Below are 14,904 nucleotides of genomic sequence, written 5' to 3'. Positions count from 1 at the left end.
GTCAGGAAGAAGGTTGCAGGTTAGGAAGGTGGTGCTGAGTTCGAGGGTTGGGACTGAGACAAGGTGGGGGGAGGGGAAATTAGGAAACTGGAGAAATCTGAGTTCATCCCTTGTGGTTGGAGGGTTCCTAAGCGGAAGATGAGGCGCTCTTCCTTCAGCCGTCGTGTTGCTATGGTCTGGCGATGGAGGAGTCCAAGGACCTGCAAGTCCTTGGTGGAGTGGGAGGGGGTGTTGAAGTGTTGAGCCACAGGGTGGTTGGGTTGGTTGGTCCGGGTGTCCCAAAGGTGTTCTCTGAAACGTTCCACAAGTAGGCGGCCTGTCTCCCCATTACAGAGGAGGCCACATCGGGTGCAGCGGATGCAGTAAATCTTTCTACAGCCTCCCCACCTTCTCAGTACCACGTGCCTGTCCACCTAACTTTGTATCATCGAACTTCACCAGAACGCCCCCAGTCCCTTCGTCCAGATCATTTAATATATTTAGTGAACAGCTGCGGTCCCAGCACTGAACCCTGCGGGACACCACTTGTCACTAGCTGCTATTCCGGAAAAGAACCTTTTTATCCCAACTCTCTGCCTTCAGTCAGACAGCCAATCCTCACTCCATGCCAGTAGCTCACCTCAAACACCATGGGCCCTCGCTTTACTCATCAGCCTCCCGTGAGGCACCTTATCAATGGTCTTTTGGAAGTCTAGATAGACAACATCCACTGGGTGTCCCTGGTCTAATCTACTCGTTCCCTCTTCAAAGAATGCTAACAGGTTTGTCAGGCATGACCTCCCCTTACTAAATCCATGCTGACTTGAAAAGTGAAAAGGAGAGAACACATTCCTTGAATATGATATTTGAAGTGTTCGTCCAGATATTTTTTCCAAAGTTGTAATAGCTACTGTGTAAGTGCTTAAGGGGCTATTAGATGATGATGTTAAATCACACAGACCTGCTCTGATGGAAGAAAGAACCACCACGCTCACTCGGATCACTCAACCGGAAACATTAACTCTGATTTCTCTCCACAGATACTGCCAGACATGAGCTTTTCCAGCACTCTCCAATTTTGACTCTGATTTACAACATCCACAGTTCATTTGGTTTTACCATGCTCTACATGTTTGTATGTACAGTTTGTAGGAAGCCAATGTTAACAAAATTACACTGGTGTTCATACCTCGCCTGTCTCAAGTACAAAGAACTCTTAAGACTACAAGATCTATCCCTTGCCCTTGTTTCTGAATGCTTTGTCTCCCTGACCCCACACCACCCACCAATCAAGTTCCAACTCCCAACCTCCGCAACCCCCTCCCCAACACTCACTACTGTTACTAACCTGTGTGCTGGGCCCTCCATAACCCTGGGGAAAACCTGCTGTGGTCCTCACCACTGTCTGATTGGCTTATGATTCAGTGTGTCTTCCTGAGAAGAGACAGAGTATGTCTCTCACTGGTGAGTATGATCCCACACAGTAAAGGCAGGCTCCACCTCTGCTTTCAGTTCAGATTTATTCATTATTTACCTATATTAATGAATTATCATTGAGTGCTGATTTATTTATTTTTGGTGTAGTGGTAATGCCATTGGACTAAAGCCCCAGGTTAATGTTTTCGCAACAAGGGTTTGATTCCAACCACAGCAGATGGTGAGGTTTGAATTCAACAAAAAAAAGTTTAAAATTCAAAAAGCTCGCCAATGGCAATTAAGTAACTATTGTTATTTTTTGTGAAAACTCACCTAGTCCTCTAATGACCTTTTAAGGAAGGAAATCTGTACAAATCAGTGAATCTTCAAAGTTTGTGAGAAGATTTGTAGCCAGACTACTGCGACCACTAGGACTTATAACAGCACACAAACCAACAGCCACTCTCAGACAATAACTCACCAAAACGAAAGACCCGATACCCAGCATGAGCAAAACTAATATAGTGTACAAAATCCCATGCAAGGACTGCACAAAACACTATATAGGACAAACAGGAAGACAGCTAACGATCCGCATCCACGAACATCAACTAGCCACGAAACGACACGACCAGCTATCCCTAGTAGCCACACACGCAGACGACAAGCAACATGAATTTGACTGGGACAACACTACCATTATAGGGCAAGCGAAACAAAGAACAGCCAGGAATTCCTAGAAGCTTGGCACTCATCCACAAACTCCATCAACAAAACACATAGACCTTGACCCAATATACCGGCCACTACAGCGGACAGCTGAAACTGACAACCGGAAGCGGCAGGGACAGGCCACTATAAATGCTGAAGGAAACACCACAGAAGTGCTTCACAGGAGGCTCCCAAGCACTGAGGGTGTCACCTAGACAGGGGACGAAACGTTTGCAGCAAAAACTTCCAGCTCGGCGAACAGAATCAGTGAATCTATAGGAAATCGGGATTAGCGCACTTTTAGAGGTCATTTGAGTCTGTACCGACATAATGGCCCAAAGGGCCTTTTCTGCACTGTATTGATCTGTGAATCTGCTGATTTATCTTGTTTGGCCTACATCTGACTCCAGACCCACAGCAATGCAGTTGGCTCTTTACAGCCCTCTGGGCAATTAGGGATAGGTAATAAATGCTGGTCCAGCCTGTGCCACTTAGATCCCATGAATGAATGAAGATAAATTAAATTCCATTAGCTGCAGTAGTGGAATTGAGAGACAAGTCTTCAGAACATTAACCTTTTCCCTCCACATAGCTATAGCACTGGGTTCAGTTGGCTTAGCTGGCTGGTTTGTGATACAGTATAATGCCAATAGTATGGATTCAATTGACTGACTGCAGTTAGTATGAAGGACTCTTCATCTTAACTTTAACCCTTATCTGAGTTGTGGTGACCCTCAGGTTAAACCACCACCAACTGTCTCTGAGACAGCAGACCTCTGGTCTGGTAAAACAGTGATGATTTGACCATGCTGTCACCATCTCACCCTTTTTTTTTGCATCATTGTGTTGTGCTGTCGAAGAAGCCTTGTCAAATTGGACTGAATATTTCCATTTGAATTTCTTTCACCTGACAATCATTGCACTTATTCTTGTATCTCTGTCAATCATTCACTAATTCAAAAGTAAAACTCGTTGGAGAACATCAGGCTGCATTTACTTTTATTGCACTGATTTTGCTCTTAAGGCATCACAATCAGAGGTCACTTTTGAAGCCGATTGGTATTCTGGGGTAAAAGCACTTTAGTCCCAAAGGAATAGCATCAATTCCAGTTTAGCAAAATGATCCTATGAATTATACAGCATGACTCTTATGTTCTTAGAATGGAATCCCACTTTATCTCAGTGAGTTGGAAATATTAAATTCAGAAATGCAATATAATATATCAGCCTCTCTACCAAGGTTATATCAATTCACCACTATAGTCCTCTAATTCGGTATAGCGTAGTGCCACATTTCTCATCTGAGATGTCAGACTGAATGAAGTTTGTCATGCAGAGATGGATAATCAAGTTTATTTTCATCTTTTAATTAGAAGAGACATGGAGGGTATCTTTTATCTTTTTATTGAACAAGCTCAAACATGCTGGTGCTTTCAGCAGGATTTTGTGCAGCTTCTGAAAATCGCTGTCTGTCTCCAGCCAGATAATGCCAGACTGTTTGAAAATTAAAATCCAATTTCATTTTTTTAAAGAAACCTTCTCCTTCGGTCAGGTGGTGTAAGCAAGCACAGCTCAGATTTGAGGAGCTGAAATGGCAACTATGAAGAGAAAAGACAGAGGTAATCAACTGAACATTTTCCTAACACGGTTGTGTCTACATTGGATGTAGAATTAGCCTTGCCTTTAATAAAGACATAATCAGAAGATTCAACCACCCTTCTGAATGTCATGGACCTGACATAACACCACAATTATATAGATATATCACCATTGGATAAATATAACCATACGTATATACAGGATAACCTCGATTATCCGAACGACACGGGCGGAGAGTATTTTGTTCAGATAATCAGATGTTCTGATAATCGAATGCTTGGATAATACAGTTTACCCAAGCATCAGGCCTTGAGATCTTGTTCAGATAATCGAAGTTCGGATAATTGATGTTCGGATAATCAAAGTTACCCAGAAGATGCATCTATCCATAAGTAGACTCAGAGTTAACCAGCCTGAAGACCATTTGGCCCATTATCTTGTCCTATCAATAGCATATATATCTTGCCTGAGGCAATAGTCTATTCCCATCTAATCTCTCAAACTATGATTATAATGTTAAATATGACTTTATATATGAACAGTGGCCGACTTTAGACATTTTGGACTGCTTTCCTGTTAAAATACACCTCATTAATTTAAACATCAGAGTATACACAAGAAACAGTTACTGAATATGGTCAGGTCTTTATTGAAACACCACACTATATGACTCTGGTCTGTGAGCTATAAAAGTTTCCTCACTTGTTCTTCGCATCTAATTTTTTACTATTCATCTCTACATTCCCAACCACAAATTAATCATACTACATCAAAAGTACATAAAAGTGATAATAGTATAATGACATGGTGCCAGCAAATACACATTGCCTTTCCTAATATATATTTGTGGAATGTTATTTCATGTAATGCAAGCATTATCAAGCATTATTTGTCCCTGTCCCTAATTGCCCTTGAGAAGGTGATGTATGCTGCTTTCCTAAATTACCCCAGTCCAACTGATGCACATACACTCCCATCGTGTTTTCGGAAAGGAAGTTCCAAGTTTTTTTTTTGCCTCGTCTACAATGAAAGAACAACAATGTAAGACCATAAGACATAGGAGTGGAAGTAAGGCATTGAGTGCACTCCACCATTTAATCATGACTGGGCATTTCAACTCCACTTACCTGCACTCTCCTCATGGCCATTAATACCTTGAAAGATCAAGAATTTATCAATCCCTGCTTCGGAGACACTGTGCTCCATGGCAATGAATTCCACAGGCCCACCGCTCTCTGGCTGAAGAAATGTCTCCTCATTTCCATTTTAAATTAACCCCTTCTCATTCCAAGGCTGTGCCCATGGGTCCTAGTCTCCCCATCTAACGGAAACAACTTCCCAGCGTCCCCCTCTCTAAGCCCTGCATTATCTTGTAAGTTTCTTTTAGATCTCTCGTCAACCTTCTGAACTCTAATATAGTTCTGAGTCAGGATGGAGTCTGACTTGGTGCTCCTATATATCTGCTGCCCGAGGTGATAGATGGCACAGATATGGGAGGCAGTGCCAGAGATGGCTTGGTGAGTTGCTGAATTCCATCATGTAGATGGTACACACTGGTTCCTGATGAAGGGCTTTTGCCCGAAATGGCGATTTTCCTGCTCCACTGATGCTGTCTGACCTGCTGTGCTTTTCTAGCACCACTCTAATCTATGCACCGATGTAGTGCAGTGTTGAACAGAAAGGTTGAATACTGAAGGTAGTGAATGAGGTGTCACTCTCTTTCTTCATTTGCATATCACTTTAACCAATGCCCTCTTGTTCTTGCACGGTTTAACAATAGGAACTGTTTCTGTCTATCTACTCCAACCAGCCTGTTTGTGATACGTGGGAATCATGACAGAAAGCTTTTAAACAGTTGCTGAAAATTCTGCTTATTGATTGTTCTTTTACAAGATGTGGGGTGGGCAGCACTGGCAAGGTACACATTTGGTGCCAATCCTTATTTGTATTTGCAAAGGTGGTGATGAAGCACACTTTTTGAACAGATCTCTACAGCAGTCATGAACAATAAGGAAGGGTCACTGGACCCGAAATATTAACGCTGATTTCTCTCCACAGATGCTGCCAGACCTGCTGAACTTATCCAGCAATTTCTGTTTTTGTTTCTGATGTCCCGCACTCAGAGTCCTTTCAGTTTTCATGTGCAACTGAGGTATTGCTAGGCTCATTTCAGAAGGCAGCTAAGAGTGAATTGCTGTGAGCCTAGCGTCATGTGTAGTCCAAACCAGCTAAGGATGGCAGATGCATTTCCCTGAAGGACATTTACGAATCAAATGGGTTTTTCCAGCAACATTCAATGCTATTTTCATGACACTGTTCCTGTGAAAAGGTACTATTGTTCTATATTTATTATCAAATTCCCCTCGCTGGCCATGGTGGGATTTGAACCCATTTTCCCAGGTCATTAGCCTCAGGCTCTGGATTGCAAATCCAGTCATATTGCCATTTTATCTGTATTCACTCATGGGATGTGGGTGGCACATCCTGACCCTAGTTGCCCTTGAGAGGTGGTGGGGAGTTGCCTTCTTGAACCTTTGCAATCCATGTACTTTAGGTTGACCCACAATGCCATCTGTGAGGAAATTTCAGGATTTTGACCCAGGAGAGAAAGGACAGCAATATATTTCCAAATCCGGATGATCAGTGACTTGGAGAGGAACTTACAGGTGATGGTATCTGCTGATATCTGGTTCACATGTTTCTGTTGCCCTTGTCTTTTTAGATGGAAGTGGTCAAAAGTTTGGAATGTACTGTCTGGGGAGCCTTGGTGAATTTTTGCAGTGCATCTTGTAGCTAGTACACACTGCTGCTACTGAGCATTAGTGGTGGAGGGAGTGAATGCTTATGGACAAGGCATCAATCATGTGGTCTGTTTTATCCTGGATGGCTTCTTGTGTGTTGTTGGAGCTGCATCCATCCAGGCAAGTGGGGAGTATTCCATCACACTTTGGGCTTGTGCCGAGTAGATGTTGGATGAGGTTGAGGGATTCTGGAGTTGAGTTACTCACTGTAGGATTCCGAGCCTCTGACGTACCCCTGCAGTATTTACGTGGCTAGTCCAGTCAGTTTCTAGTCAATGATCAGCCCCAGAGCATGGGCTCAGGCCACCATCTCTAAAATACTGAGAGATGTAGTCCCAATATGTCAACGTACAGTCTCCAGAAAATGCTGAGGACTAACCACAATGTACTGAAGCTTGTAGGCATTTGAACATTCCAATTTCCCTTTAAGAAATCCATTGCAATGTCAGGGAGGAATTGGAGGGCAAGGGAGTAGATATCTGGGTGTAAAGATATGTGAATTACCAAAAGCCATAAAAAGATAATGTGGCTCATTTCCTGAGGAATAGCATATTCTGCAGAGAACTTGTGGTGGAGTGGGTAATATCCAGATGTTCCAGGTTCAAGTTCCAAACCAAGACGTGTAGGTTCTGGAAGGTCCATTCATAACATGGCCCACAAGATAAGGGAGGCGCGGTAGTAGTTTGGCGCACCGACCTTTACACTGCTGAGGCTAAACACCAGCTCGCGGACACCTCCTCCTACTGCCCCCTTGACCATGACCCCACTTCCCACCACCAAACCATCATCTCCCAGACCATCCATAACCTCATCACCTCAGGGGACCTCCCATCCACCGCCTCCAACCTCATAGTCCCACAACCCCGCACCGCCCGTTTCTACCTCCTGCCCAAAATCCACAAACCTGACTGCCCCGGACGACCCATCGTCTCAGCCTGCTCCTGCCCAACCGAACTCATCTCCGCATACCTCGACACGGTCCTGTCCCCATTAGTCCAAGAACCCCCCACCTACGTTCGTGACACCACCCACGCCCTCCACCTACTCCAGGATTTCCGCTTCCCCGGTCCCCAACGCCCCATCTTCACCATGGACATCCAGTCCCTGTACACCTCCATCCCCCATCACGAAGGACTCAAAGCACTCCGCTTCTTCCTTTCCCGCCGTACCACCCAGTACCCTTCCACCGACACCCTCCTTCGACTGACCGAACTGGTCCTCACCCTGAACAACTTTCCTTTCCAATCCTCCCACTTTCTCCAAACAAAAGGAGTAGCCATGGGCACCCGCAGGGGCCCCAGCTATGCCTGCCTCTTCGTAGGGTATGTGGAACAATCCATCTTCCGCAAATACACTGGCCCCACCCCCCATCTCTTCCTTCGCTACATTGATGACTGTATCGGCGCTACCTCGTGCTCCCACGAGGAGGTTGAACAGTTCATCCACTACACTAACACCTTCCACCCCGACCTCAAATTCACCTGGACAGTCTCGGACTCCTCCCTCCCATTCCTAGACCTTTCTGTTTCTATCTAAGGCGACCGAATCAACACGGACATCTACTACAAACCAACCGACTCCCACAGCTACCTGGACTACACCTCCTCCCATCCTGCCCCCTGTAAAAACGCCATCCCATTCTCCCAATTCCTCCGTCTCCGCCGCATCTGCTCCCAGGAAGACCAGTTCAAAATACGTACAACACAGATGGCCACCTTCTTCAAGGACCGCAATTTCCCCCCCGACGTGGTCGACGGTGCCCTCCACCGCATCTCCTCCACCTCCCGCTCCTCCGCCCTTGAGCCCCGCCCCTCCAACCACCACCAGGACAGAACCCCACTGGTCCTCACCTACCACCCCACCAATCTCCATGTACAGCGCATCATCCGCCGTCACTTCCGCCACCTCCAAACAGACCCCAGCACCAAGGATATATTTCCCTCCCCACCCCTATCAGCTTTCCGTAGAGACCACTCCCTCCGCGACTCCCTTGTCAGATCCACACCCCCCACCGACCCAACCACCACTCCCGGCACCTTCCCTTGCAACCGCAGGAGGTGCAACACTTGCGCCCACACCTCCCCCCTCACTTCTCTCCAAGGCCCCAAAGGAAACTTCCATATCTAACCTGCAATCTTCTTCCTGACCTCTCCGCCCCCACCCCACTCCGGCCTATCACCCTCACCTTGACCTCCCTCCACCTATAGCAATTCCAATTCCCCGCCCCCAAGTCCCTCCTCCCTATCTTTTATCTTAGCCTGCTGGACACACTTTCCTCATTCCTGAAGAAGGGCTTATGCCCAAAACGTCGATTCTCCTGTTCCTTGGATGCTGCCTGACCTGCTGCGCTTTTCCAGCAACATATTTTTAGCATAAGATAGTTTGCAGGATACTAAGTCTGGGAGTGTGGGAGAGTAAAAGTGGGAGAGTCTTCTGGATAGCCATCCCATGGAAGGCAATGGCAAAACATTGCAGTACCTTGCCCATAAGTGTGGATAGATGACTCCCTTGAGAAGGTGATGGCCTCGTGGTATTGTCATACGACTGTTAATTCTGGAGACCTGGGTCTGAATCCAACCATGGCAGATGGTGGAATTTGAAGTCTTTTTTTTTAAAATCTGGAATTGAAAGCAATAACCACACATCCGTTACCAGTTGTTTGAGAAACCCATCTGGTTCACCTTTCGGAAAGGAAACTGCCATCCTTACCCGTGACTCCAGACCCACCGTAACTCTTAAATGCGGTGGACAATAAATGCTGGCCCAGCCAGCAATACCCCCATCGTGTGAATGAAGAAAATACTTGGAATATTGTGTGCTAAATAGATTCCATACTACCAAAGGAAACACTGAAGTACTGGAAGAAATGCATTAAAGATTTAATGTTACCAGGACTGAGAGAATACAGATGAAATCTTTATTTAAATGTATAATGTTATTTTCTTTGAAAGTCAAATCACCTTGGAGACAAAGACAAGTAATAATACAATAAAGTATTAAAGGAAGCAAATGCCATTACCCAATTACCTACTGCATCGAGTAATAGATCACACATGAAAGATCTGGTGTATTCTTAGATCATGGTGGTAGGTGGGCATGATTCTTTGCTGCGACTAAGATTAATCTCTCATTATAATCCCTCTGATCACCATGTAATGCATCATCCCCACAGAATGTCATAGGATATTGTAATATATCATCCCTACAGAATGTCACTGGACATTGAATAATCTCTAAGAAGGTGTGCTTTGATTTATCTTTGATTCCAAAGGAATTTTAAAAAATATTTCACATTGTCAGTGTCGATGTAAAATTACAAAAGAAGTTTCTTCACGGAAAATCTAAAAATTCCCTTCAATTTATTTAATAAGATGCTAATTTTCAAAAGGAATTCTGGGTTATTGACGTATTGGAGGTTTCAAGAAAAGTAATATTTGCATTCCAATTGAATTATAAAGGGGGAAGTGATGGCCTAGTGGGTTTTTTTTTTCTGGACTATTAATTCAGAGATCCAGATCGTGTTCTGGGGACCTGGATTCAATTCCCACTGTAGTAGATGGCGGTCATTGAATCCATTGTCAAAAAATCCCATCTCGTTCATGGATGTCATTTAGGGAAGGAAACTGCCATCCTTACCTGGTCTGACCTACATGTGACTCCAGAACAACAGCGCAGTGATTGACTCTTAACTGCCCTCTGGGCAATTAGGAATGGTTAATAAATGCTGGCCTAGCCAGCAATGCCCTTATGCTGTGAATGATTTTTTAAAAAGAACATCGTTCCAATTGCTGAATTTTCAATGTGAACTATTTTATAAGCATTGGAGTGAATTGAAAATGAAAAATAAATATGCAATGCTTGTAATTACAGAACAAAATGAAGGAAAACACACAAAGGGTTTCATTAATTTTTAATGCTGATAGGATTTAATCATTTTATGGTAACAATCATTGCTCTCACTGCCTATAATATGAAATGCCAATTAAAATAGAACTTATGTCAGAATCAATCCTGACTGGGAGCAGAATTTTAATTGATTTACCAGCAATTGTGAATAATCTCATGGTGTCATTCAATGAACAGCAGGGAGTGTCCTTGGCAAAATTTCTCTCTCAACCTTGAGTCCCACATTCATTCACAATTGTTCCCTCTCAACCCCTCAGCCGGCATTCAAATCCTGCATACATGCCCTTTCCTGAATCCAAGTCAGGAGTGTGGTGAAATGCTGTAATCCCCACTTTCCTTGATGAGCACAGCTCCAACAATACCCAAGAAGCTTGTGACAGTCCAGGACAACGCTTGACTGTCACCACATTCATCATCTCCAACATTCACTCCCTTCACCACTGTTGCACAGTGACAGCAGCGTGCAGCATCCCCAAGGTCCCAAAGGTTCCTTCAACACAGAGGCGGGGGAGGAGAGAATAGAACAGATGGTGACGGTGTACAGAGCAAAAGACATAGGGAGTGCTAATGGTGAGATTGAGATGAAAAATTGTGTTGATGATAGGTGTAAATAGTAACAGAAATGGAAAAATAATAAATATAATCAAAAATAAGTCAGCTCCACTTTATGCGGTGAATGTTTTACAGTGTCCTCCATTTTGATTACATTCCCTTACCACCTTGTAATGTTATCCTCCCTTTAATTGATATTTGGCCATCACTATCCCTGTTAGCCCCTTCCACCCTCTGACATAATTTGGAGGACGTTTTGCCACCACTGAGAGACTCTCTCCCAATGTTGGCCAGTACAGTATCTCCTGTGATGGGCTACATTAAATCAAGCCCCAGATAGCTCATTTCAAACAAAGGAAAATGGTTTCATATCTGTTGAGATTAAAGGACTGTACAGCATCTGTCAGAACTCTAACTGTGGAGAATCAAGGGGGCCCACTGCTGAGCTCGCTTCAGATACAAATAGATTCGCTTATAAACATAACAAGGTCCTTTCACAATTATTTGGGCATTGGTGAAGTTACACCTTGAGCGCTTTGTACTGTTTTGATCTCCTGACCCAGGAATGGCCAAGGGAGCATGCAGGACAGGTTGCTGGGATGGAGGGATTGCACTGTGAGAAGATTGAGTTGTTCCTGAGAATGGAGGTGTTTTCATTGAAGCGCAAAATTCTTAAGGGGTTTAACCAAGGGTGACTGCAGTGAACATGTCTTTGCTGGTTGGGGTTAGGGTCAGGGTCAGGGTCAGGGTCAGGGTAAGGATTAGTTTAGGATCAGGGTCAGGTTTAGTGTTAGGATTAGGATCAGGGCCAGGATTAATGTAAGTGTTCGTATTAGAGTCAGACCTAGCATCGGTGTTTGGGTTAGAGTTAGATTTAGGGTCAGGGTTATGGTTAAGGTCACGGCAAGGGGTAGGGTTAAGGTCAGGGTTAAGGTTAAGGTCTAACCCTAACTCTAGCACTAAGATGAGGGTTAGGGTTGAGGTTAACCGTACCGACTTCCCCCTTTCAACCCATCCAGGTTCTTGTTGCTTTCTTCTCTGTGGCAAGTGTCCACCTCCTTTCTGAGGGTCTGCCGCTGCGACATGGTGAAGAATGGGCAGCAAGCTCTAAGGGTCATGTGGCCTCGCCAGCTTCTGTAAGAATCACATCTTGATGCGTCGATCAGTCAAAAGATCATGAAATGGTTTGCATAGCTATGTCTTTAATCGCAAAACAAGTCATAAGACTGAGCAAGTGCTTCATTGTAGTTAGAAAAGTGAAAATAATGAACAGGGAATCAATGGAAATAGGTGCAGCAGTAGGCCATTCAGCCCTTTAAGCTTGCTGCACCATTCAATATAATCACGGCTGATCATCCAACTCAGTCCTCTGTTGCCGCTTTGTCCCCCATACCTTTTGACCTTTTTAGCCCCAAGAACGATATTTAAATCCTTTTCAAAGCCATTCAATGTGTTGGCCTCCACCACTATCTGTGACAGAGATCATTTTTGAATTAAGCATCATTCATGGAGAGGAAATTCCTCAGTATGATGATGATAGAATTTTTTGCGATGGTGGTGCTTTATAAAGTACACCAATCCCTGGCTGTGACTGTTACAACATGGATTGAGTATCGTTTTCCTCAGTGAATAAATAAACAAGTTTATTTGGGGTGGCATGGTGGCTCAGTGGTTAGCACTGCTGCCTCGCAGTGCCAGGGTCCCAGGTTCGATTCCAGCCTCGGGTGACTGTCTGTGTGGAGTTTGCACATTCTCCCATGTCTGTGTGGGTTTCCTCCAGGTGCTCTGGTTTCCTCCCACAGTCCAAAGATGTGCAGGTCAGGTGAATTGGTCATGCTAAACTGTCCCATAGTGTTCGGGGTTCATGCCACCCCAACCCCCAGGTACCTTCCCCTGCAATCAGAAAAGATGCAAAACCTGCATCCTATGTATCTCCATTAGATTTCCTGCCATTCTTATGAACGTGAACGAGTATAGGCCTAGATTTCTTAATGTCTGTTCATAAGACAAGGCTTTTATCTCTGCAATTAATATAGTGAATCCTCTAAAATGTGTTCCATCTTGAAGCATATGGAGCATTCCTTTAATATGATGCCAGAGAGTCCAGTAAGGAGTGCTTCCAGCCTTGCATTCAATTCCCATTCTCGCCGAATTCAGATAGCTAGGGAGAAGTCTTCCTCTGCCTCAGAAAGATACTGCCTTTACTGACTGCATCAATTCCTAAAGATGCCTTTGAGTTAACCCAAAATCTTCTCCTTTTTGGTCAAGAGGCAGGGTGTTGGTCACTCTGTCCTGGACAATATTTACTCCTCATCTCTGTCTTAAATCTGCGACCTCTTATCCTAAATCTATGACCAGATTTCCCCACAACGGGAAGCCTCCTTTCTACTTTGTCTCCTTTACCACCTTACATCAATTCAATCTCCTCTCAGACTTCTAAACTCCAGCGAGTATGGGCTTAAACTACTCAATCTCTCCTCATTGAACTGTACATGAGTCTAAACCTACACCTCTTAACCTCAACTGAACAGTCGATCCTCTTGTGTTTATCCAGCTCCCACACATTGAGACATGTAGCATTCCAGTTTCTGGCTGGAGCTATATTCTAGTCGGAGATTCCTGGCACGGTGAATTTTATCCCCACAGTTACATCAATCGGTCTCAGTGCACAGCTAGGAGCAACATTTCTTTGAAAAAGTACAGCCACTTCCATTGCCACATGAATTCTCAAAAAGAACCAAGCTGTATTGCTGTAGTGTCTTTAACCATCTCAGGATATCTCAAAGCCCTTTGCAACTGATGAACTGCTTCTGAGGTGTGGGCAGTGTTGTGAAGTCAGAAATGCAGCAGCCAAAGATTCTTCTGACAGTAATGATACACTGCCTGGAGAATCTATTCCAGTGCCATTGGCAGAGGGATAAACATTATCTGAGACCTGGCTCTTCTTTAAAATGGAACCATATCCATCTGAGATAGCAGAGAGTCCTTCTAGGGAGGTGAGAGACATTGACATAATAGCAGTGTCACTACATTAGTGATACAGAAAGCAAGGTTAATTCTTTGAGAACGTGGGTTCAAATCCCTGCTTGGCAGTCAGTGGAATCTATTTTCAATCCGTTATAATCTTGTCTGTGAAACTCGTGTCAGTAATGGTGAGTATGAATCTATCATCAGCTGTAGCAAAAACAACTCTGGTTTCAGAGTGTAGTGATTGTAAAGAGGTCAGCCAGGTGGACCTTAAATAATATGAGTTCCCTGATCGGGGCTGTTAATCTGGTCAATCAGGTAGCCCTGGCTGACAGATACAAACAAGACTGTCAGGGGTTCTGTTCACTCTGAGAGAACTGGATCAGTGTCAAGGACTCTCCATGTGTAGATAAAGGGGGATTTGGTGATGGGATACCGGCCTCTGTGGAGTTATTTCACCAAGGATCCATTACAGAGGGAAATATGCCATCCTTATCCAATCTGGGATACATGAGAACCCAGACCCACAGCAATGTAGTTGATTCTTGACTACCCCTGGGGCAATTAGGAATGGGGAATAAATGCTGGCCTAGCTAGCGATCCTATGAATCACAGATTATTTTGACACAGACTTTGACCTATCATGGGTTAGTACTCACAGAGTCATAGAGATGTACAGCATGGAAACAGACCCTTCGGTCCAACCCGTCCATGCCGACCCGATATCCCAACCCAATCTAGTCCCACCTGCCAGCGCCCGGCCCATATCCCTCCAAACCCTTCCTATTCATATACCCATCCAAATGCCTCTTAAATGCTGCAATTGTACCAGCCTCCACCATATCCTCTGGCAGCTCATTCCATACACATACCACCCTCTGTGTGAAAATGCTGCCCCTTAGGTCTCTTTTATATCTTTCCCCTCTCACCCTAAACCTATGCCCTCTAGTTCTGGACTCCCTGACCCCAGGGA

This window comes from Chiloscyllium plagiosum, chromosome 4 (assembly GCF_004010195.1).
Source record: "Chiloscyllium plagiosum isolate BGI_BamShark_2017 chromosome 4, ASM401019v2, whole genome shotgun sequence".
NCBI lineage: Eukaryota > Metazoa > Chordata > Chondrichthyes > Orectolobiformes > Hemiscylliidae > Chiloscyllium > Chiloscyllium plagiosum.
The sequence above is the reverse complement of the archived record's forward strand: the minus strand, read 5'-3'. Positions refer to the sequence as shown.